A 24,185-nucleotide genomic window follows, 5' to 3' on the forward strand; every position below is an offset into this window, starting at 1 on the left:
GCACCCAGATCAATCTCCCTATTACTGCTGTGAACAGCCCTTACTGAAATCTCCACCTCTGTTTTCAGAGAGCAGAAAAAAGACCTTTAGCGTGCTTGCTTTGCAGGGACACTCTAACGTGTTAAGATATTAATTATCTAACTTATTAATGAATCCCACCACGAGGTGAGAAGGAGAAGCGCGTCACAACCTGTAATTTGAAGTGTCACTTAAGTCCCTAATTCAGATCTAGAGGCCACGTGCCTAACTGTCAGGGCCCCAGGACGGCCCTAACGAGGCCGGCTGCGCTAACGAGGCAACGACTTCCAGGTGCCGCGGCCGGCCGGGCACAGCTGCGCCTCGTCGGGAGCCCCGGGCGGGGCCCGCCCCAAAGCCTCTTAAGCTCCTCCGGAGGCTGCCGGGAGCCACGGGGGAGTTCTTGCGGTTCTCCCCGAGAGACGGAGGGGGCTCCGGTTCCTTTGACCGCTCTTAGCGCTGCTGGAGCTGGGAAGCGGTACCAGGGGCTGCTTTTAAAATGGAGCTTTGGGGGGGTCTCTTTAATGTTCTCGTTGTGTCGTTTTGTTTCAGGCTGCTGTGAGACCTCTCGCGGTAAGGATCCGCCCAAACCGGTGTGAGCCGTTTTGGTAGTAACGGGACCGTGCAGGCGGCGAGGGCTCGGGAGCCGCGAGGATCTCTTCGGCTGGAGCGGGAGGCTGCCGGGCTCCCGGACCCCGCTCTTCCCGGGGCCGGCGTAGGGCTGCCGCCGGGCTTCCCCGGCTGTTTGCTGTCGATACAGCGTCGCCGCCCGGCTCCCATCGCGTTTTCGGAGGGAGCTGCCGCTCAGGTCCTTAAGTCCTACCGCAGCCCCGGGGTGCTCTGAGCCTCCCTCTTCCTAGGGTTGTTTGTAGCGGGTGCTTCGGTTCTTCAGGCTCTCATCGGTAGGAGCAGGTGGGATGGGGCCGTACTCTTGCAGCCTCGGTGCTGCTGGGAGTAATAAAAAGCGACGCGAAGGGCTGCTGAAACCCAAGTTTTCTCCTATTGCAGGCTGAGCGAGTGTTCCGGCAGAGCCTCTCCTCGCTCCAAAGCGGTGAGCTCGTGGAAGCGGTGAGCGTTGGGGAGTCAGCTGGTAAGATCTCTCTTCTCGGGGTTTATGTAGGGCTGTTGCTCGGCTACCTCTGCACCTTCGGGATCGGCACGGCGCCGCTTCTGGGCTCCCGCGTGGCCTTTTAGAGAAGAGCCGGCACGAGGCCGCTGCCCGACGGCTCGAGACCGAGCGCGGCCCCGGGGCGGCCTCAGCCCCCGAGGAGGGTTCTACTGGTGCTCCAGCCCCCCCGTTTCCAGCGGTGGGAGCGAGCAGGATGGGAACACTTGTTTTCTTTTTTTCTCCCCCTTCCTTCACGTGGGACTTCAGGAGCACGGTTTTGTGCCTACCGTGGAGACCTGGTGGGGCAGCTTGCATGACCGGAATGCTGTTGTGGATGGCTTTGTTCCTTTTAGGAAAGACAGACCGGCCAGGTGGTGGAGTCTCTCTTCCAGTGAGAGAATGGAAATGTATCGAGCTCTGCCTCGGGGTGAATGAAGAACTAGCGGAGCGCTTGCATGTGAGGCTCAAGAGGCAGGTAAATGTGGGTGACATCACTGTGGGTGGTATCTCTACTGGCAGGAGACCTGCAGGGTTGAATGAGGAACTCAAGATGAACTTGAAGGGGAAAAGGAAGACTTGGGCTAAGGAAGACGATGACCCTCTCAGTATCACCTTTGGGAAGGGAGGTCAAGGCTAATAGAAGTTGGTCAATGGGAGAAAGGAGACTAGAGCGGGCCTCTGCTTTACAAGGTGGAGGCCCTGGTAATAGAGTATGTGCTGAATGTATTTTTGGTTTCAGTGGTCGCTGCTGAGTCTGCTCCTTGGGATCCCTGGATTCTGGAGGAAATAGTTTTAGAGGAAGGATGACTTCCTCTTGATTGTGGAGGAGCTGGTCAAAGGTCATTTAGGCAAAGTGGGTGCCAGCACAAATGCCTGAGCTGGAAAGGGATATGCCTGTGTGTGCTGAGAGAGCTGGCAGAAGTGACTGCCACATAGCTCTCTGTCACGTTTCCTCTGTTCTTTCCTATAGGAAAGGTGCCCAAAGACTGGAGGATAGCTGATGTCACCTCAGCCTTCGGAAAGGGTGAGGAGGATGGCCTGTGTGTATGGGAACTGTTGAATCACAGCCTGAACCTTTGATTCCTCCACCTGAGGAGAGTGCCGAGTCAGCTGCAGGGGCACAGGTGAATGCAATTTCACCTGAGTGAGGGGAAGAGGTGGAGCCTGGCTCCATCCCTCCTAGATGCCATTTAAGGGCTGACTCCCAAGGAGGAAGGATCTCTGGCTGGAGATCCTCTTGGAGCCCTTCTGTAAGCCCAGGACATGGGTAAGATCTTTATTTCATTTCTCCTTTGTAATGTGTTATTCTCTGTGGTCCAATACCTGTATACCTGTTTGTCATACAGCTGTGCAACTGTAGGTTGGTTAGCCTCACCTCCCTTCCTGGAATGGCAATGTAACAACTGCTTCTGGATGTCATCTCCAAGCAACTGGAAGAGAAGAAATGTCTAAGGAGCGGTCAAGGTGAATTCACTGATGGGAAGTGGTGCTGGGCCTAATGGGGGTTTTGTATGTTGTCTGGATTCTCCAGTGGGATGAGAGAAGGGCAGAGGATGGGAATACTGTGACTGTTAGTGAATATCTGATGTGCAGGAGCCCAATTGATGGGGACAGGTGGTGTGTGGTAGTATGGGGGCAGTGTTTGTGGACTGTAACACTAGAAAGTTGTATGCAAACAGGAGAATGATTTCACTGTGAGAGGGATGGAATAGGCTGCCTGGAGAGGTTGCGGAGTCCCCTTTTCTGGGGCCTGTTCCAGTTGCCTCAGGATGGTTTTGTGGGTGATGTGTGGTGTTTCCATCTTGTATGTCTCTGTGTTCTTGTTGCAGGGTGAAGGCTGCAGGGAGGATTGGCTGGAATACGTGAGCTGCTTTTTTCCAGTGCTGGGATGAAGGAGGTGAGAGATGGGGACCCACCAGTGGGTCCCCTGCTAGCAGAGGGCTGCCTTCTGTGTGGTTCACAGGTCTTCCTGCAGGTTCAGGGCTGGAGTGAGGTGAGCTGCATCCTTCAACCCTGAGATGGTGTTTATGGCTGGGACTGGGCAAAATCCCCTTGTTTGAGGGTGATGTGCTTTCTTTACAGGTCTGAAGGTGTGTGGCAGGTTCTCTCTTGGAGGAATGGAACTGATGAAGTGCTGGAGTTTGGGGTCCTGGTGCAGCTGTTGTCTGAAGGTCCTGATCCTGGGCTGGGAGGTGCAGCGCTGGATCTGCTGAAGGAGCAGAGGCAAGAGGTAGGCTTGGGGTGTAGTGGTGTATGTGTTGTACCAGTTAGGGCTGTCTTTGTTTGCTCTGAGGTAGTGGTTGGTGCACTGGACTTAGCAGGTGTTGGTTTCAAGCTGGGGCTTGTGTGGAAGTAGGTTTGAGATGTGTGCCTGTTTGGTTTCTTTGGCTTTGAGGTTTGTGTTTGGAAGTTGTGCCTTCTTAAGCAAGTTGGGTTTTTGGTTTGGCTTTTGTGCTGGACTTTTGCAGTGTGGTAGGTTTTCTTGGTGTTGAGGTGAAGTTGAGCAGCCAAAAGCACAACTCCCACTGAGTGGGAGTTGTGCTTTTGGCTGCTGGTGGGGGGCTGTTGGCTGGGGTTTGCACTATCTCAAAGAGATTATTTTTTTTTGGGTGGGGGGTGGGATGGTCAGTCTCGGAAGTGTGTCTGGCTGCTGGGCAGCCCTCCCCCTGAGGGGGGGAAGGCCCCTCCTGGTGGGGGGCCCTCTCCCCCTGAGTGGGGAGGAGCCCCTCCTGGCCAGGAGGGCCCTCCCCCCCTGAGTGGGTGGGGGGGAAGAGGGGGAGAGCCCCTCCTGGCCAGGAGGGCCCTCCCCCCCTGAGTGGGTGGGGGGCATGAGGGGGAGAGCCCCTCCTGGCCAGGAGGGCCCTCCCCCCCTGAGTGGGTGGGGGGGATGAGGGGGGGGAGCCCCTCCTGGCCAGGAGGGCCCTCCCCCCCTGAGTGGGTGGGGGGGATGAGGGGGGGGAGCCCTTTGTGGTGAAGGGGTCTCACCTATGTGCTGTGGTGGCTCTTATGTGGTGATGGCTGCTTTGTGGTAGTGCTCCTGCGCTGGAAGGGAAGGGAAGAAAGTTTAGTTTATTTCCAACCTGAGGTAAACCCTCTTGGATATGGCTCTCTTGGTCTGTGACTTAAGAGGTTGCTTGCTCTGAGTAGAAATTGACTGCACTGTGTTTTGTTTAAGTGGCTGGAGGTGGCATGTGCCTGTGTTGTGTGGAAGTAAAGCAGCTATTGATTCACAGGATGTATAGAATAACAGCCTGAGTTGACTGAGATCCTCAGAAAGGAGGGAAGCTCTGCTGCTCTCTAAGACTTCTTCCAAGTGTAGCTTGCAGAAGAAAACAGATTAATGGGAAAATTAAACAGGGGAAAGACTTATGAAATCTCCTGCAAGAGATCTCACAAGGCCAACTCAGTTCTGTGTTTTATAAAGGTAAAAGTAACTCTGTGGATATGAAGCATAGTACTTAAGAGCATACCTCAAAATGCACTGAGTTGAATAGGTGGATGGGCAACTTCAAGTTTACAAACTTGGAACTTCTTAATAGTGGAAAAACTAGGTCTCCAGTTTGAGAGATGCCTTTCACTTTATTGTCTTGCTGAAGCAAACCTGTGTGGGGGAACTCCTTGGTCTAACTGTTCTTCTCCTTTCAAGGTATGTCCCCAAAATACTGGTCCTTTTTAGAGAAGAACTGTCTGATTGTGACAGCTTTTTGTAAAGATGGTTTCTACTGCAGGTGGCAAGGCTGTGTGTTATGTGTGGGGAATTGAGATGCTTAAGAATCTGTGCTAAAATGAAGTGGCTAGGAAGCTGAAGCTTCTGTGGTGAAGCGGATACCTGTCTGTCTCCAACTTAAAACAGGAATATGATAAGTGCTTACCACAAAGAAAGGATGCTCCTGCATTTCTGTGCTTGGGACTTCATCCCCTGTTGATGCCACGAGCTTAATAATCTTGAGGGAGGAGAAAGAGGAGCAAATAGACTCCTTCTGTGCTTGGCCATTTAGCATTGCATGTTCTGTACAGAAAAAGAAAAAACTTGTGTGAATAACAAATGTTAATAACACTTGTAATAATGAATCATGTACTTCAGCAGTACAGTGCCTCAGACTTGCTTTACTCACCAAATGACATCACTGAGTATTTTTTCCCGTTTCTTTTGCAGCTGAATTTCTGCATGGCAGCATCTCTTGAATGCAGTAGAGCTTCCCCAGCTTGAAGATGGGTGTGCTATCCATATGCCAGAGGAGTGGCATCAACTGTCTTGTAATAAACTTCTCATTTCCTTTTTTAAGATGAGCCCACTGCGACCTCTCTGGTTTCTTACTAGTTAACTCAGGAGCGTGCTTCTCAGAGAAACTCTTTGTGTTGAATCTCAGTGAGTGAGTTACTGTGAACCTTCCTCCCAAACTGAGACTGAACTCGAGCAGAAGTGACAATATGTTGTACTCTGCATGTAGCTCTTTAACAGAAGACATGGAACTCTGGGGTTGTGCCTTTGTGTTAAATGTTTGCATGCAGTGTATTGCATCTTCATGTGAGAGTCTGCAGTTAATAAACTTTGCTTTTAATTAGTTAATGATCCAGTTCTCCTGTGATTGTAGCACAACAGCCAGATAATGCAGGATAGAAAATGGAGCTAGTTAACTTAAATATGATACTATTCTACTCACTTGACTTATCTGTGTGTTAGTAGGTTTACTCAGTGCAACCAAGCGTCTGCAGGCCATTAACCTGTTGCTCCTGGTGATAACAGGACATAGACATTCCTCTGGAAAAAATAACAAAAATGTATATTAGTGACATGACATGAGAGGATATACAAACTCAGTGAAATGTCAGTTGTTGTGTGTAAATAAGAATGCAGCTGGGGTTGGAAGGCACCTGAAGCTTGTAGCTCTGTGCAAGGCTGCCTGAACTTCAAAGGCTGCCTCCCAGAGTGGTGTCCAAATGTTTCTTCAACTCCAGGCTGGACCTGTGACTGCTGCTGCAGGGAGCTTGTGCTGCTACCCAACCGCCCTCTGGTGAAGGAACTGGTCTTAGTCTCCAGAGTTCTTAACACATGTACTTCTTAATATGCATTTGAATCCCTTGCCCTGGTCACTTGTAGGAATACCAAAGAGAACTTGCCCTGAGATTGAAGCCCTGTGGCCTCTGCCTGGTGCTAGTCTGCTGGTTTTCATGCTCTTCATTTATTCTAACAAACACTGGGAGCCTCTCTTGACTGGGGCTGAGTTACAGTGCTCATCTTTTTGTTTAAGATGGACCAGGAGGAAGATCTGCTTTCCTGACAAGGATTTTCCTTACCTACTCAACTGGACAATACATGCTTTGAACTAGACCAGAGGGGCAGATGTCCTGAGTTACAAAAGCAAGCTTTCTCTTAAGCAGCAGAATGTCACTGGAACACACAGGAACAGTTTAAAGAAACCACCAGAACATAGAGCAGTTGCTAAATCAGAATGCCTGATTCCTAGAACCCCTCCTCTAAGAGAGGGATGCAAAAAGAGTGGTCTTCAAGCAGTAGTTAACTTACAGCTAAGGAGTAAAGATTTTTTCCCTCACCCCAAGTTGGATATTTTTAACTGCTCCAGTCCCTGTCATTGCACTATTCACATTTTCTGCCTAGTAACAATATGAGTGTGTTTTCTACCACTAAGAGCCAGAATGGCTGAGCAAGAAGTACTACTTGAAGCTATAAAGCCTATAGCAGCCAAAAAACCCCTTCCATTGATTTGTAATGAATTTCTCAGGAATAACAATCAGAGGAGAGCTTCCAACGTGCATAAGTCTTCCTAATGCATCTTTCCTTACAAACAACAGTATGAGCTCCCTTCTGCTATCTCTTCAGCTTGAGGCTGAGGCTGCACAACTGTGTTCCTCTGTCTGTGAAGTAAAGAAAGGATTTCCTTTCTCTCCCAATTTTTTCTTTTTTTTTAAGACAAATCTTAAATAAAAGCCCTAGTCCTTAATTCACACAAAGCTTGGCAACAGCATTTGACTGTGAGTGGTTCCAAAAAGCTGACCTTTGCTCCTTCATTGTTTATATTGAACACAGATTCCTAGTCACACTGCACATGAGAAAGATCCAACCTTCTGCACTTTCTACACTCACTTGCAGTAATTACATCCATAGTTATTTCCTTTCCACATCAATGTGGGTTACTGTGCTGAGAAGATAAATCCCTCAAACCTACACCCTTCCTCGCATAGCACAGGGACTTTTGCTTAGTTAAAAAGAAATAACAGTAAAAATAAAGCATATAGGAATAAGTGGAGGTTTTTTAAACTTGACGTGATATAGCTGTTCTCAGTGGTTCATAGATTCTCAAGTACTCGACAAAACAAAAAACAGCAGTAGATGCAGGACAACTAAGGAAAGAAGAAGCTTTCAGATTTCATCTGGCGAATCTGACTGCTTATGGCATAAGCTCTTAAACTACGTCTACACATTGGCCTTGGAGAAGACAGGCAGAATCGCTTATCCTTGCAACTGCATTACCTGAGACATGAGACCCCTCAAACTTCACAAGCCTAGCAAAAGCACACGAGAACGGGTCCGACAAGCTCCAAGGAAGAAAAGTGAGCTCGCCTGTCAGTACTGCTGGGGAAGACAGTGGCGGAGATAGTTGGGCTGACACCCTTTTGTTTTTAATAATAGTCAGTTAAAATAGGATGATCGAACAGAGAAGAACTTTCCTAAAGTCATCCTCTGACTCACTGAACCCTCTTCTCCATTACTTATGCTTGCGATAGGAGGATAGGAGTTTTACTTAGAAAAGCAGCAGGAAGAATTTGCTCAGTTCCTAGACAGGGCAATTATCTTGCTCTTAAAAGAAATTTAATTGTCATTCTCAAGAAATAACTGCTTTCCAACCAAGCCGATTTTCAGAGGTAAGCTTTTTTTTCCCCCTCCAACTCACAGTATTTCACTTTTCCAGAAAAAAAAAAAAAAAAAAAAACCCTAGGAAATCCCCTTTTTTACAGCCCAAATTGTTAACACCACAGTATGTATTCTGAGCAGAGAAGCCTTAGTTCTCTTTACCCCACGGAAGGTTCACGCTGTTAAGAAGGCCCACCTCCATAAACACCCAAGAATTTCAGACCTTTTGAGAAAGGTGAATTTGCCTTTAAGATTTTTCAGGGATCACAGGACTCAACTCGTTCTCCCTTTCCTCAGGATTTGCTTAGAGTAGGACTGACCTCCTCCCGTGACATTGCGAATAACTCTGTGCTCAGATCAGCGTTGAACAACATCATCGTGCTATCCCACCCTACCAGAACTCTTTACTCTGGGAAGCGATTGCTGCATTCTTCAGGCAGCATTTAGTGCCTTACAGGAGCAAAGTCCCTATAAAGGGTCCCTATAAAGTGCAGAGCACGCTGGAAGCAGCAGTCTCCACAGAGGGATCAGGTAACACCACGCTTCTCTTTCGAGACTTGACAGGGAATGAAACAGGTTCTCTATAAGTTACCTATCTCTGAGCAATTGTTTCTGAGCAGCATATAGAATCTCAAAGGCAATGAACAACAAAGAAGAACCCTCCCGTAGAAAACCAGTTCCAATATTAAAAGCCCTGTCCTTATGAAATCCTCAGAAACCAAAAAGAACCAAGGAGAGCGATAGATCTTTTTCCACCCATGTACCGAGAGGAAATAATAACAGCCAAGCAGCATTATTTCTGACAGGCTTTGTTTCTGCAACATTCAATATGCTCCACAGCTTTCAGTTAACTCAGGCAGAGGAAGCTAATTATGAAATCAATACATAAAATAAAGTACAGCACTCCATGTGCAGAAGGAAAAAAACAGATATAGACAGATACATAGATAGATAGGTAGATTCTCACATGCCCAGTTAGAAAGGAGCTCTTTAAGGACTTTTCTGAGAGCTTGAGTTCTCCATCCCCCCGCAGCTCAGATGCAACTGAACTCGGCAGAAGATTTAAAAAACAAAGAAAACAGGAAGGGATTTCTACAGGTACACTGCTCAGAAGAGAAAGGGTGAGGAAAGCATACTCGCTCTCATAAGCGAGAAAAGGCAACGACAGACATAGGGAAGGCTGAGGTGCTCAATGGGTCCTTCACCTCAATCTCTGCTGGTGGTCAGGCTTTCCATATCTCTCATGTCCCTAAACCTGCAGGCAGGGCCTGGGGGATTGCAATCCCTCATACTGTAAGAGAAGAGCGAGTCTGAGACCACCCGATGAGACCGAATGTGTCTATGGGGCCTGATAACATGCATCCCAGGCTCAGGGCCTTGCTAGATACGAGCGCAGACCAGGAGAAGAACTCCCTGAGTTCAGCCCTGCAGAGAACTTGAGGGTTCTGGTGGACTAGAAGCTCAATGTGAGCCAACAGCGTGCACTTAACAGCCCGGAAATCCAAGGGTATCCTGGGCTGCATCAAGAGAGGGAGGGCCGTCAGAAAGAGGGAGGCGATCTTCCCCCTCTACTCTGCCCTTATGAGGCTCCATCTGGAGCCCTGCGCCTGAAGGGAGAGAATGTGGAATGGATGGAGTGGGTTCAGAGGAAGGCCACAAAGATGAGCAAAGAGCTGCACCACCCCTCCTATCAAGAGAAGTTGAGGGAATTGGGTTTGCTTTTCTCAGAGAAGAAAATGCTCCATCGTGGCTTCTAGCACTTGAAGGGTGCTTATAAACAGTAGGGGGACTGACTTTTTACGTGGTCTGTGTAACACTGTAATGTGAGGGAAAGTAGAGCAACAACAGCAGGGTGGCAAAGCCCTCGATTGCAGCAAATGAAAACAAGCCCAAACGCAGCAGCAGCAGCCGTGGATGCAGAAACAAAGAAAAGCAGCTGCTTACCTTCAGATGGCCTCCAGGAGGGAGGAATCACCAGCAAGGTACCTACACCTCCACTGCCAACCCTTAAATGAGGTCTGGGCAGGGGTGGATCCTGGCTCCACCCCTCCCGGTCATTTACCTGCATTGCATGCACCTGAGCTCCCTTGGGTTGGCCCTGCCTTCCCACCAGGTGCTCAATCATCTGTTCAAGCTGTGATTTGGCATTGCCGCTACAACCTGGTAGTGACAGGACAAGGCAGAGTGGCTTTAAACAAAAAGAGGGGAGATTTAGGTTAGGCATTAGGAGAGAGGCATTTTTTACTCGAGGTATTGAATCGCTGGATTCATGTACGGTTCGTTAACTTTTTCTAGCTAGTATTCTAACAAGTAAGAAAATACAGACCACAAACTCCCCTTGAAATACAACAGCACAGTTGGTAGAAGGACTATATAAGTACTACAATAAATAAAGAAAGCTGCACGAAACGAACTTATGAAATAAATCACCTTCCCTATTGTCGAGGTAAGCCTCGATAGGGTATGTAATATCACATAGGTTGCGTTAGAAGAATTAAGGAACTGCTACCTATTTCTTACTGTAGCGGAGGCAGAGAACGAGAAGCGCGGTTCTGTTTTGTCCAGCGGTACCTGAAAGTGAACTGGCTTCAATCGCAACTAGGGCAAAGCTCAAGGCTACTTGTGTTCACTCTGTTTCTTTCCAGTGGAGTGGCTGAGTGTCTGTGAACGGTTTCTGATGCTGCGGTGAGTTGGGCACAGCTAACAGGCTCGCTCCCACCAGGCCGTTCTCTCGGTGCCCCTCTTCATTGAGAACTGAGGCTAGAAACCTGCGGGCAACAAAAGAACGAGGAGATCGCTTACCAGTTCTATTGTGAGAAAAACAGACTGGGCTTGGGAAAATTTACTGACTGTCCATTAAAATCTGAGTAGGAAAAAAAGCATTATTTGCAGGGTATTCTAAAAAAATAAAAAATAAAATCAAATAGTGTGACTTGGATGCGATACTAGAAAGAGAGCAGCTTAATGGGAGTTTAGAAAATGGATAACGGTGTAGATTGTAGGTTTACATCTCAAAAGCCTTGAAAAAATGATCACCAGCTAAAAGAAAGAAAACAAAACCAAACAAAACACAAAAAGAAGAAGAAAGAAAGAAGAAAGAAGAAGACAGCTCTCACTGTCAACCAGTAACATATTTCAGTAAGAAACTCTACAGGAAAGTTGGTTCCCCCTGCTCACTCCCGTTGTGGGATTAGAACCTCATTTCTTGTAACCGAACTCTTATGAATAAAAATGTAGTCAAGCCTCTGCCCTTTATCCTCTACAAAGAAGGCTGTGAAACTCTTTTGTCCTGTTCAACTCACCAAAGGCACGCTGAGAACATTTGACTAAATCTGCCAACAAACCTAGTTGCCTAATAAATATAAAACTGGTTACATTAAAATAACAGCTCAAAAGCCTTCAAAGGAAAATCATGAAGCTGCCTGATGAAAAGTCCCTTTTTGACCCTTAAGTACTCAGTCTGAAAGTCTCACGGGTACACGTCACTGTAACCTTTGTTTTTAATTGGCTGGAATCAATTTCACAGTAAGCTGATGGATTTTTATTTATTTATTTATTGGTTGCAGGTGAAGAATATTGTAAACAACTATTTAAGCAGATAGGTGCAATTCTTTATCAAAATATTCAGTATTAAGAATGTCTGATTTTACTCAAGGAAAATGACGGTTAATACTAGGATTTTTCTCTTCTTTAGAGATTACCTAGCACAATGCCTGTTAAATCCACTGGCTGTTTTGCATTCAAGTATATCTGCATTCTCCATCTTTCAGTCCTAAGCTTGAAAGTTTCCCAACAGGAATCTCTCTAAAAATCTAGTTGATGGTGACTTGTTGCTCTGGATTTTGTAGCCAGCATAACACTGCCAAGTTCACTTTTCCTCTTAAAGTAAAGTTGAGAATTGACTTTGGCCTGTATAGGAAAGTTATTTATTCGGTAACATTTATTGTTGTTTTTATTTCTTGTGGATGATAGAAATCTCAAACGAACGTCGCAATTTCAGACCGTGTGACGTTCAACTGCAAAATCCAGCACGCTCACCCATAGCACAGTGCATTTGAATCAATGTGAAACACGTTTACATTTAATAACAAAATTCATTATCTCCTGAAGAGTTTCTGCTAGAAGCCAGACTCTAAATGAAGCTTCGGGTCCCTCACATTGCCCTGTCATGGGCCATAGTGTCATCTTTTATGCTCGTCATTTCCAATTAGATCATGACTTTTGTTACAGGAAGTCGGAAATATAGGTTGCTCTTGAATAACTATTAAAAAATAGTGCCCAGGAAATGTAGAAGCCATCCAAACACTCCGGTGCTGTAGGAAATATGTCCCCGTGCAGCTCTCCAACGTGAGGGGTGTCATCGCATCCAGGCTTTTGCAGCAATCGGTACTTAAGTGGCTGCCTAACAGGCAGAAGCCCTGAGAGTAAGGTGAGCGAAAGGGCAGCTGGGTGCAGTTTCTTCCACTGCCTTCAGGAAACGTCTTCTTGTTGGATGGATGAACAATCCAACGACTCTTGGTGGAGTGGATGAAAAGGCTTTAACCACTATTTCTTTTTAATGATAGATCACTTTATAACGAAAAAGAAAAAAAAAACCCAACAAATGTAGAAGTGAATTAGAGAAAGCAGTTCTGCTGGTGTTTTAAGCTTTCTTTTTTTTTCTACGCTTTTCAGCGTCTCGTTAGAAGAGCAGTAAATGGTCCGTCACCACTTCGGAAAATGTTGAGATGAAGCAGCGTTTCCCCTCGTGGGAGACTCAGGATCCCTCAAAAATGTCACTAGCGTGTTCCTTCAAGTCACCCATGCCCCTAGCGCTTAGGTTTCTTATCTGGAATCCCAGAGAAACAGACTCGAGTACCTTCCTGCAGAAGGTTGATTTGGGGAGGCTCGTTTTCTTCATTAGGTGAGAATTTGTGCACTAAATGAAGGAAAGGTTACCAGTGAAAGTTGTCTGAAAACACTCCTTTTTACAGACTGAAAATAAAGAAGAAGAGAAAGGAGTTAAATAGTTTGAGTAGAACATTTTTCAGCAATGGTACCTTGTGTTTGCTGCCTAAACCTCACGTTAGAGGAGCAAGATTCTGCTGGCTTTTGGAACATCTCTGGAGCCACGTGTAACCTACAGTCACAGTGTTTTGATGACAGAAAACTGCTGAACTTTATCTCCCACTTATTTACACAGGTGAAAAGCAGGAACTGCTTCTTGGCAGAAAACATTACCAAAATATCTTCAATTACTTTTCACGGTTCATAAAGTAATCGCACTCAAGACATTTTACGTCTGTGATCTTTACTTATTTACTTATTTTTAAAGGCAAATTTAGATGTATTCTATACGTACGTATCACTGTAAGACGCAGTGTAAGAAAGGTGAACTGCACTACATATCATTTTTCACAATAAAGACTAATTACAAAAACAAAGTATCGTATTTTATTAAATAGGCTGAATACTGTTCTATCGCTTTGTCAGCCTCCAGCAGAAAATACCTTCTTCAGTGAACACGAGATTGCCAGGGTTTCACTCTAACGGCAACAGTGTCAAAAAAAGAAAGAAGGAAGACAGTTGTTGTGTGCCATACATCAAGTATGTAGACTTTATTTGCTACATAGTTACTTTTGTTTTCCTCAGTCTCACCCAGTGTCAAATGGAACGTCTAATGTAAAACAATTAACTTCACATTTGTTTCACAAAAAGAAAAAGAAAAGTTAAGGACCTAAAATTGAAGTAAGGTCATCTGTCGGGCTGCCAAGGTCGCTATTCCTTTACACGTCAGTTTACCTCCAGCAAAGTCTCATTCCCTGCTCAAGAAACAGACAGAACAGATCCTTCCGTTTCCCTACTCTGTGAGGGGATGCAATAGATACAAGATGCCTATGCAATAAATACAAGACACCTATGAAAACGCCCCGCTAGGTAACGAGACACATCTAGGATAGTTCTGCATTTTGGCCTCAAACCAGAATTTTGCAGGACCCCTCTCTGTTTCTATGAGCAACTCACTGGAGTAAATTCTGTAAACGCGTCTTTTTACATCATCCTTGGACAGAGATATTTGAGGGACTTTCACAACACATCTCCAACTTTGACACGCTGCATAAGGAGATACTGCGTGCTAGCACGCTTTTATTGACACGGGTATCACAGCTACTTCAGCAATCAAAATATGCTTTATGAAATGCTAAGGTAAAAACAACATCAGTACGGCTTCCTTAAAAATACAGGTGAGTCCTCCTAGCTTTTACCCTGTTCATTCAAAGTCACGAAAAGCAGAGTTCAACACTTTGAGCTAAGAAGAGCAGAATGACACTCATAAATTCTTGGTTCCAGCAAGGATGCCACAACAAACTGCAGACAGTACTATAGGACTGCTAAATAGCCTTTGGAATGAAGAACACCTAAACGTGTTTGTTTACTTAGAGATGTTCTACTGGTTTACTTCTGAGAAATCCAACAAATACAAAACTCTATTAGCTTGGTTCTTTAAATCTGTCCTTTCAATATTTTTTTCTTTTCCTTTCAGGGGCTCGGATGACCTTGCTAAGGCTGAACAAGAATACAAAACCTGTGAATTAAATGGGTGCAATGAAACTACAACCAGTGCGTTTTACAGGGCCAAGAGTGGTGACCTGATCTTTCATCTTTTACACAAAACAAGTCAGGTCTTCAGCTTGCTGCCACGAGTAATTCACACATTCTCCAATTCCTTGTATGGAAAGCAGGTTTTCTTTTAAGGGATTATTCCAATGTGTAAAATCGGAGAATTCACCCATACAGTAATGAAATACTTCCACAGCTTCATGCAAAACTTTCCTTAAACAGAGCATTGGGTCAAGCTTTCCATGTTAGAACTGCATCAATAAAAGGTCTCATTTCGGTACATTTCTGACTTATTTTTATAATTTAGTTTAAAAGTTCAAGTCATACAACCAAAGCTGTGACAATAGGAATAACAGCTTCGTGGAATAATAGCAGTAGGATTTAGGCACCTGTGGTGGGAGAAACACTGAAGATTTTACTGTGGATTCAGGATGAGCCAAACATTTAAATCTCTTCCTTGTTTTAATATAAGAATGCACCTACGTGGGATTCATTTCTTCCTTAGATCTCAGTAACAAAGTATGCATTGAGTGACCTAAACCTTTAATGGGGAAAATGGTCTCAGTTGAGTGCTGCTGGATGATTATTATTAATAATAATAATAAAAACCTTTCAGTAAGGGAAAGCCTTGCATTCTTTTTGAACGCAAACATAGTAATAATAATAATAAAAAAATAATGATCCGAGGCAAAGGACCCAAAGAGAACTTTTCCTCAGCGTTTCACGCAACAATTCTCTCATCAGCTCTGAACCCATCTGCCTCTGCAACTCAGAAAGCTTTCTTTTTTTCTTTTCCTGTAAGTTGAAGGATACAATACCCATTTTCTGGGCAAGCTGATAACTTTGGATCTCTCTCCTGCCTACACGGATTCTTCTCCAAAGAAATGAATATCCCTTCAGCAAGCCAGAACAAAACCCGAGCCCCTCTTTGGATTCCAAACCCAGAAGCATTCGATTCTGCTGAGCAGGGTGAAACAACGCGTTTGTATCCATCTCACGGCTCTCCTGCCCGAGAGATTTCTCCGCGCTGAGCGTCAGCCTGCAATCTTCGGTAGTTCCGGTAGAGGGCAATACATTAAAGCCATCTATAGAAGGCTCCTCAAGGCAGTTGCCGTAACTAGCCGCTACAGAACGCCTCAGGCTTCCTTGTTGTTTTGGGTTGGTGTTCTGATGCCAGATATTTACAACTAAATCTGTTTCTGATCCCGGAAAAGCTCATACTGCTTATTTCTTTTTTGACAGCACAAACGCACGGGCACGTTCTCAGAGCCTGAAAACATCTCTATGGAAAAATCGAGATACAACCCTCTTTGCTACCAGTTCTTTATTCTCATCCTCAGCCATCCGTTGGAACGTAAATGTTACACTCTGCCTCACATCCGTAAGGAATCTTTACATTTAGATGTAGTTTTAAAAAGTCTCGTAGGAATCTCTTGCAACAGATTAATGCACCATAGAGCACTGTGGTCACAGAGCTTAGGTAGACCTGAAGGCCCTGCATTGGTCTCTGCACGCATCCCACGGCCACATCCCACTGCTGTGGGACCAGTCTGATGTTTCCCTTGTGGCTGAAAATAAAAGAGAGCCCTCTGTGTGACTGTACCTGAAGGACAATTTCAGCAAATGTTGGCAAAGTATTTTAAGATTTCTGGTAATGAGGAGCCAATGTGGTTCACTGGGACCAAAAAAAAAAAAAAAAAAAAGAGCTGTACCCACAACAGGAATGCTGACTACACAGAATGACTCAGTGTTTTTATACTGATAACCATGAGATGAGAGATGACAACGACCTTGTAGTCATCCACGTAAAGCCACGTCTATGTGCTTATTACTGGAAAAATCACTGTACAAGAGGTATGTCAGACTAGTCTACGCAAACATTTGACCTTCTCCTGGAAGCACTGAGTCTGAGTTCCAGGCTGGGAGCAGTTGGAATCACTACTGACAACTCCATGACTTGCTGACTTGTGAAGAGGAGACCTCGGTGCTGCTAGCAGTAAAACACTATCAAAGGGGAAAATCATGTACAGATGCTTAAACACGATCTCTTAGAAATACTGTGGAGGTATGCCAGAGTACCTCCTTTTACCAGGCCACGAAGAGGAAGGATAAGGAATAATTTCCCAAAGGCTGCCTGACCACTTCCATGTTAGCGCTTCCATCACACCCTCCCTATTCTGAACAGTGATCCACGGCAGGGATTTGAGAGGTCGCTGCCACTAGGACATGCACTTCATGAATCTGTCACCGGGTTCACTTTCCTGTGAACAGTTTCTTTTTCTTAGGCCTCCTGGTGTTCCACAGAGCACAGCAGACTATCTAAACAGAATCACAAAGCTACCTCCAAGCCAAGAAACAACCCATGGAAAACACACAGTACTGAAGGTGTAAGAGTCATGTCAGATTTCAAGTCATACTGATGTGAGATGATACTCCTCTCTGGTTTTCTTCACCAACCCACCGATCAGACCTTCCAAAACCAAAATACCCATCCATGTGCATCACATATGCTCTTTCTCATCTCCCCCCAGGACGGCACACACAGTGGTCCCACACCAGGAGGAATGAGCTCTCTGCACAGGAAACCAGGCCATGGCCAATGCTCACTTGATGACACAGAGCTCTCACCAATCCCTCCTGCAGCACTCACCAGAGAGGTATTCATGGGGGAGCAGGGTGTGATTTCTTTTACTGGTAGTATGTTCTCACGCTCTAGTGCGCAAAGGGCTGTCTTGCTCATATGGTTCATCCTGAATGACACCAGCTCACGCAAGCAACTATCCTGTGAGAGAGACAGAAAATCAAGCACCACCATCAGCAAGATGTGATGTGCTTTGCAGAGAAAAGGATGGAATTTGAACCTCACTTGCTTTGGAAACAAAGAGCAAAGCTTACTGAAATCCCACTCACTTCAAAGGAATCACTGGAGAGATGCGGACTTTGTAGGAGGTAAGAGATGCATTAACTGGATGTATCAGTTTAATCGGATTTGTGAGTGATGGTTATGTTTCAAAGAAGAAATTTTCAGTGATTTAACCTACTTGGTATTTGGAAGTAACAAGTGAATTTTTCCAGCTTTAACTGCTCCAAAATTTGGATAACCCGAAACAGATATCTAAAGTGTATTCTGTAGTTCTGTTGGCCTAACTAGATTTGGTTTAAAATGACCACTTGTTTCTTCAGCAAAACACATTACTTATAGAACACCCAGTTTTACACAAACTTTTTAATCTGTCACTTTATTCATGGTGATAATGTTCATCATGAAATTCCCAACGTTGGCCAAGATATGCCAAAAGGAATAAACAAAACCATTAAGAAGCACCACATCAAAGACACAGATGTCTATGTTCCTCCAACACATCTCCTTCCCAGATTTCCAAGGATTTTGCCTTATTGCCCCAAGTCCCCTTAAACTGTCTCCCCCCATTAAAATGTTCATTTGTAAATGATGAAGCCATGAAAAGCTAACGCAGTTTGACTTGACCATTTCTGCAGCACAGACAATGAATTTTTACCTGTTTGACTGCTAGCATAGTCTTTAAAGATTAAGCCAGGCTGACCTCAGAAATTGCCACTGATGATAAAACTAGAACCAGCGGTGGAGATGGCCATTCTGATTTTCTGATACAGAAGGTCAGAAAGTCCTTCTTGATGTTTTTGACCAAAGCCTGACAGATATGCTGCCTGGTCCATACGTTGCCAGCATCCCAGCATCTCACAAAATAATCATCAATCTCTTGAAAAGATATGTTGTTCTTTCCTTTCACAATGTCTTCTGTTTCTGGACAGAAAACAAAATAAACATGCCATTTGGAACCCTCTCAGATTTTAGTTAGTTTCTGTGCTAGATCACCATCTACAGGGACCAATAGTTAATATATTTGTCCACAGAGTAGATGTTATTTGGGATGTTACCAAGAACATAGCAATGGATGTACTTATGATGCTACTGTACTAGAATGGTACTTACTGGTACTTATGAGCTACCAGAAGTCTGAAAGGCATGGAAGAAAGTCACTGCTTGCTATGCTATTAGGCATCCTGGCCAAACCTTGCACACACTCCTCCTCAAAAATCTCCCTGGAGTTCTTCCAAGATGCTAATCACTTTCAGGTATTTCCTTCTCACCATCTCCTCTGATCTACCCCACAGATCCAAGACAATATCAACTTTTTAATAGTGAGCTTAGGATGTTTCTAGTTCAGATAGCAATGCTCTGAGCCTGCAGACCAGCCGCTGGCTGCGGACTACATAGGCTGGTTTTGGAGATCCTTACCACATTTCTTTTCTTCACACCGTGGACTGCTGGGATTCATTCTTCTCAGCGTGTTTCTGGAACTGCAGAACAAATGAATGTGACGTTCACGTGTGTGCTTGGTCTCTCTCCTGTACTGTTCCTTGTGCTGTCTTCAATCAGGCGCAGTTTTTAAGCTGAAGTAGATCACAGCGGTCTGACTTTTCACACTCAGTGGCCATCCCGTTGTCAGGGATCAGGGTCAAGCCTGGAGATCAGACAGAGAAAGAGGTCAGACAGTAAGTCCTGTAAAGTAGATCTATCAGCACTCTGAGTAGGTGAATACACAAGTAACCCAACCAAGCCCATTTGTCTTACAGTTACCAAATAACCCTACCAGTAAGAGCAGCCTGGATTTGGGAGGTGAGCCAAAAAGTGCAGTTCGTCCCGTGGGGAGCGTGTCAGGAAGGAAGTAGGGAAAATGCCAGCAAAGCCAGAGACAAATTCATCTATCTTGTAAAATCGCTGAGGTGTGTGGCAATTAGAACAGAAGTCTATATTTTACTGCCTCCACAAGAAATAACAGCGGTATTACTTACCAGATGGCACACAAGCCCAAGCAGTGTGTCTGCTGCTTTCCCTTCTTAAGTCTCGAATGTAGATTTTCTAGACAGAATAAAAGATCCTTCCCGGTCTGTTACCAGTTCCTTTTAGTTTTTCTTCTTCTCTGTACAAATCCAAATCTCTTATGTGAGGAGTTGCCTGGGAAAGCAGTGGAAAATGTCAGTGTCTGCTAGAAATCCACCCGAGGCTTAGCCCAGGGTGCTGGGTTAAAGTACTCAGGGCTTACCTGTGTTTTGGGGCATGGATTCATTCGTTTTGTTTTTCACCCAGTCCTGGCTTCAGTCCAGATAACTGTCAGAAAAGGCGGAGATCTGTACTTTGCACACACGTGCCAAGAAGCTTGTTGTCTTGTTTGTTCCCATAATAAACAAACGATGGCAAACCCACTTGCCACCTGTTTGCCTTGGTTTGGATGGAAGTCTGTCAAGAACAGGAGACCTTATGAACAATCAAGTTTATTGATTTCTCACATATCTTTTTCTTGGTTTTATTTATGAGGTGAAAACCTAGTTATTTAATTACAGAATCACAGAATTGTAGGGGTTGGAAGAGACCTCTGGAGGTCAAGTCCAGCCCCCTGCTAAAGCAGGCCCTCTGCATGACAGACTCCAGTAGTTCCCCATTTTGCTTGAATCGAGAAGCCCAGAACTGGATATGGGACTCCAGATATGGCCTCACCAGGACAGAGTAGAGAGGGGATCATCTCTCTCAACCTGCCACCCACGCTCTTTTTAATGCACCCCAGGCTACATGGTCTTCTTGGCCAGAAGGACACGTTGCTGCCTCATGGCCAGCCTGTTGTCCACCAGGACCTCCGGGTCCTTCTCTGCTGAGCTCTTCCTCAGGAGGTCAGACCCTAACCCACACTCTTTCTCGTCTTTTTCCCTGAAGTTGCCCAGCTTCACTAATTTCTGCAAACCACAAAAACAAACCTCCTTAGGTGAAAAAGGAATGACTTTGGCCCTTGAGTCTTGCTACAGCAAGTAGAGATGTTGAGACGTCTACTGAAACTTAAAGGACTTCTCCTGCTCTGACTGTGATCTGAAGTGCAAGATTAATAAAACCTCCTGCAACTATTCTCAGACCCATGTAGAGTTTAGGAACTCTAACCACATACACATTTTTCTGTCATCAAACACGTTAAATTCTTGCTGTCTTGGTCTTGCCTGCCTCAAAGAGATCTTTCTTTGTTCTATTTGCAACAGAAAAAGCTGAAACTATCAAAGCTCTTCCTTCTGGGCATCAATGCTAGATAACCTGAAAAACATGAGGTCTCCACCTGGGAAGTCTCAAAAACAGGAGAGGCACTGGGTAAGATAATAATCCCTCCAGACTGAGGGTTGACACATGAGTACCCTATTCAGAATCCCTGATAGGTTTGACACCCCATGCTTCAAATAGAAGGGAACCCAGCAGACAAAATCAAAATACTGAGTATCCTGATGCAAAAGGCATGTCAGATACGGCCAAATAGAAGGCAGCAGCCCAGAGGACTAAAAGGAGAAAGCAGGGCCCTCCTTGCTGGTGCTAGCAGAGGCTGGGTCTGGAAAGATTTATTTTTAACATAGTATTGCCGCCCTCTAGTGCTCTGGAAAAGAATCTGCCCGTAATTCCGTAATTCCTAGTTACGTAAAAGGAGAATGTTATTTCCAGGAATGAATGGGAAAGGATAGAAACAGTCAACAGTATCTACAACTGAAAAGATGAAAGATAGCTCTGAGTGGGTGTTAGTCCACACAGCTATCAGTTACTTCAAATTAGCTACACCAGTGCCGAGCATGTCAAAAACCTTGCCCACTTTTGTTTCCAGCAGCAGCAGCCTACAAAAAATTAAATCTTTTGCCTTCCCTCTACTGCATCCTGATGCAAAGACTTGCATCAAGAGCCTGACAGTTGTTGAAGTTGAAGTTGTTGGCAATGGTCAATAATTCACAACACCCAAAACCAGTCTTGACACTAAAACTGATAGACAGTACAGGGACACTCCAATTAAAATGTATTATGAATATTAAATTGTTTTCTGATTTTCGTGATAACTTCAGGTCAGCAGTCAGAATATCCCTCATAGTTTCCAAAGAACCCTCCACACATCTCTACTTTTGCTGTGTTCTTTTGTTACATGCAGCTCATTCAGATAAAATATGTAATAATCTCAGGTAGGTGATAATAATCTCATAGAAAGCAAGCAGCCTTCCCAGCATTTGCCAGATTAAGGTACGCTTTGGCTGAACTTTAATTACTCAGCTGGTAAAGCTCTTCTCTCCTGCCACTGCTGAAGACAAGTAGTCCTTTGTCCATAACCCAACGTTCTGCCATACATCTGGACAACTACAGAATCATAGAACCACTAAGATTGTAACAGGCCTCCAAGATCATCCAGTCCAACTGTCCACTTACCAACAATATTTCCCCACTAAACTGTGACCCTTAGTACAACACCTAAACGCTTCTCGAACACCTTCAGAGAAGGAGACTCTGCCACCCCCCTGTGTAGCCCATTCCAGCACCTGACTGGCCTTTCAGAGAAGAAACTTTTCCTAAGCATCAGCTTCAGCTTTATAAGGAAACTCTAGCAACATGGGAAGGAAATTCAGGCTTTGTGGTCAGCTCACTGAAGTGACACTCCTGTTTTACTGAGTTCTGCCTCTAACTTGTTGAGTGGTTATGGCCAAGTGTCCGCAGGTGATATTTACCCTGTGCTTGCAGAGTCGATATACATTCTGGGACATCCACCAGCACCGAAGGCAGCACCTTTCCAGATGGCAGATATTTCTCAATCCAGGGACAAACTGTAGATATACAGATGCAAGCAGAGTGAAATCCAGCTTAGGAAATAATAACTGAAATAGCTGTTCAATTGTGGTGGCTGTCCACAGAGTGCTAATAAAGATGTGATGTGAACTGACAACAAGTTTAAAGAAAGCCTTACTGCAAAAGGCTTCTGGAAATTAAATCTACTCTGTACTCCTTTAGTAAAGGAAAGAGGAAGGATGTAGTAGGGAACCAGTCAGAGAAGGATCCTCAGCCACACAGAGCAACTGCAAGAAGCTGTCTGTTGCAAGAAGCAACAACTGCATGCATGCAGGCTAGGGACGTGGCACGTGTCTTTAACAGCAAGAAGTGGTCATGAGTGAGACAAGTGAGTGAAGCAACAGAGTGAGCTCTACTTCAGAAAATTAGGAGTTTTTTGCAGAGGCAGTTCAAGAGCCTCTATTGAATTTGAAGAGGAAATGTAAATACCTGTGCTATATGGAGATCGGTCAAAGTGATTATAACCTCATCTTCTGGACAAAAAAAAACCCAACAAACCCATGACTCAGTTAACATTCAAATTTACCATCTCTGTCTGATTGTGCAATATTTATTCCTCTTTATCGTATGAATGAAATAAAGTAAGCACTCTGTGCTACCATCTTAGCACATGCGATTACTTCTTCAGATACCACTTAACTACTCCTGTGGCAGGGAAGATCAGATGCTCATTAAAACTTGCTCTTCAGAAACAAATCTTCTGGGGGTTATTCGCTGTTCTGCCCTGTATGCAATAGAGCAAATTATTCTGAGCGGCGAAGCAGGAACATAAGATCTGCCCTCTAGATCTGTATGGGTGTGTGCAGGGAAGTGAATCACCCTTGGGCAGAGGAATGGGACGGAGCAATGGCAACCCAACTGGGCAGGCTGCTGGGAGGTTTCTTCTCTCATGCAACCCAGAAGAGAGCTGGAGAGTTAATCTGAATCTCACTCTGCTAAAGGGAGAAAACATGGGAGGTCAGTGATGAGAGCAGGGATGGCTGCAGGGGCCTAAGTCCTCGCTGTCACCGGTGAGCCCAAACTATCAAGTATTCAGGGAAATGCTTGTCCCCCTGCTAATGCTTCTTCTCCCTCTCAAGCCCTCCTTCTCTCCTTTTTTTTTGTCATCTGCTTGAGGAGAAAACATTAGGGTTTCTCCTCTACTTGTAAAGCCAAAGGGGCTGGGAAGTATTTTCCTATTCTCACTTCCACTAATGGTGTTTTACAGTTGGAATGTCCTCTTCTGTGACCAAGCACCGTGAGGAAGGACAGAGACAACAGAGCCTCCTGAGTCGCTGCCAGGGCACTCCGCAGGGAACGTCTCCCAGTCGATAGAGAGTCACTGCAACTGGGAAAGACAGCAAGGGTGCTGCAGATGAGAAGGCAGGTTGCATACTGGCCATCAGCCACCCAGCTGAGACACATGCCATTGACTTCTAAATCCTGTTAAATATTACTTTTAAACGTGCATCATCTCACATCTATCACACAGTTGAGTGCACGACCCACTTCAGAGAGTGCTGATCCTTTCATGTTTGCCCAGAAGAGATCTTGGGAGGGGACACTGCAGGACCTTAGGAGCATGACTTCAGGGACACATCTGTTCGAGCCATGGCTAAGGATGCAGTGAAACAACGGACAGACCACACAGGAAGGTCACTTTCTGGTGAATGCTGACTGGCTGAAAAGGGAGTGGGGAGTAGGATAGGAGAAAATAAGCACTTTGGTATTTGCTCATATTTGCTTCCTTACTAGTGACAGTGCTACTTTTAACCTCCTCACCTCATTCCACAGCCTCTGCTGCAGTTAAATCAGGTTGATTTAACTGCACAACAAATTCCCCAAACTTCCCCTCAGACCCAGGTCCACAGGGTGGGATGCAAGGGAACAGATACAAGAGAGCAGCCATCAGATTCTCTTTCCATATTTTTTCCAGA

At 45.2% G+C, this 24,185-nt stretch overlaps 2 long non-coding RNA genes across 46 annotated transcripts; one reads left to right on the plus strand and one right to left on the minus strand.

The window, feature by feature from the left end:
• Positions 1-7: 7 nt before the first annotated feature.
• On the plus strand, positions 8-5,693 carry LOC101749984. Of its 41 annotated transcripts, none has more exons than XR_006939587.1 (11): positions 12-165; positions 568-917; positions 1,024-1,105; positions 1,477-1,598; positions 1,863-1,976; positions 2,094-2,247; positions 2,470-2,587; positions 2,953-3,020; positions 3,099-3,116; positions 3,206-3,353; positions 5,280-5,693. It is a non-coding gene; the product is annotated as an uncharacterized LOC101749984 (long non-coding RNA). The 41 variants fall into 41 exon arrangements; XR_006939586.1 differs by lacking the exon at positions 1,863-1,976 and adding an exon at positions 2,307-2,390 and having other exon boundaries at positions 2,094-2,147; XR_006939581.1 differs by having other exon boundaries at positions 28-165; positions 2,094-2,390.
• A 5,082-nt stretch (positions 5,694-10,775) lies between these two features.
• LOC107053681 lies at positions 10,776-19,641 on the minus strand. Of its 5 annotated transcripts, none has more exons than XR_005861120.2 (5): positions 19,434-19,641; positions 18,877-19,102; positions 18,161-18,381; positions 17,248-17,379; positions 10,776-12,971 (listed from the first exon to the last, which is right to left on the minus strand). It is a non-coding gene; the product is annotated as an uncharacterized LOC107053681 (long non-coding RNA). The 5 variants fall into 5 exon arrangements; XR_005861119.2 differs by lacking the exon at positions 10,776-12,971 and adding an exon at positions 13,025-16,165; XR_005861121.2 differs by lacking the exon at positions 10,776-12,971 and adding an exon at positions 13,025-16,165 and having other exon boundaries at positions 18,116-18,381.
• Between the last annotated feature and the right edge of the window lie 4,544 nt (positions 19,642-24,185).

Source organism: Gallus gallus, chromosome 6 (genome assembly GCF_016699485.2).
Source record: "Gallus gallus isolate bGalGal1 chromosome 6, bGalGal1.mat.broiler.GRCg7b, whole genome shotgun sequence".
Taxonomy (NCBI): domain Eukaryota; kingdom Metazoa; phylum Chordata; class Aves; order Galliformes; family Phasianidae; genus Gallus; species Gallus gallus.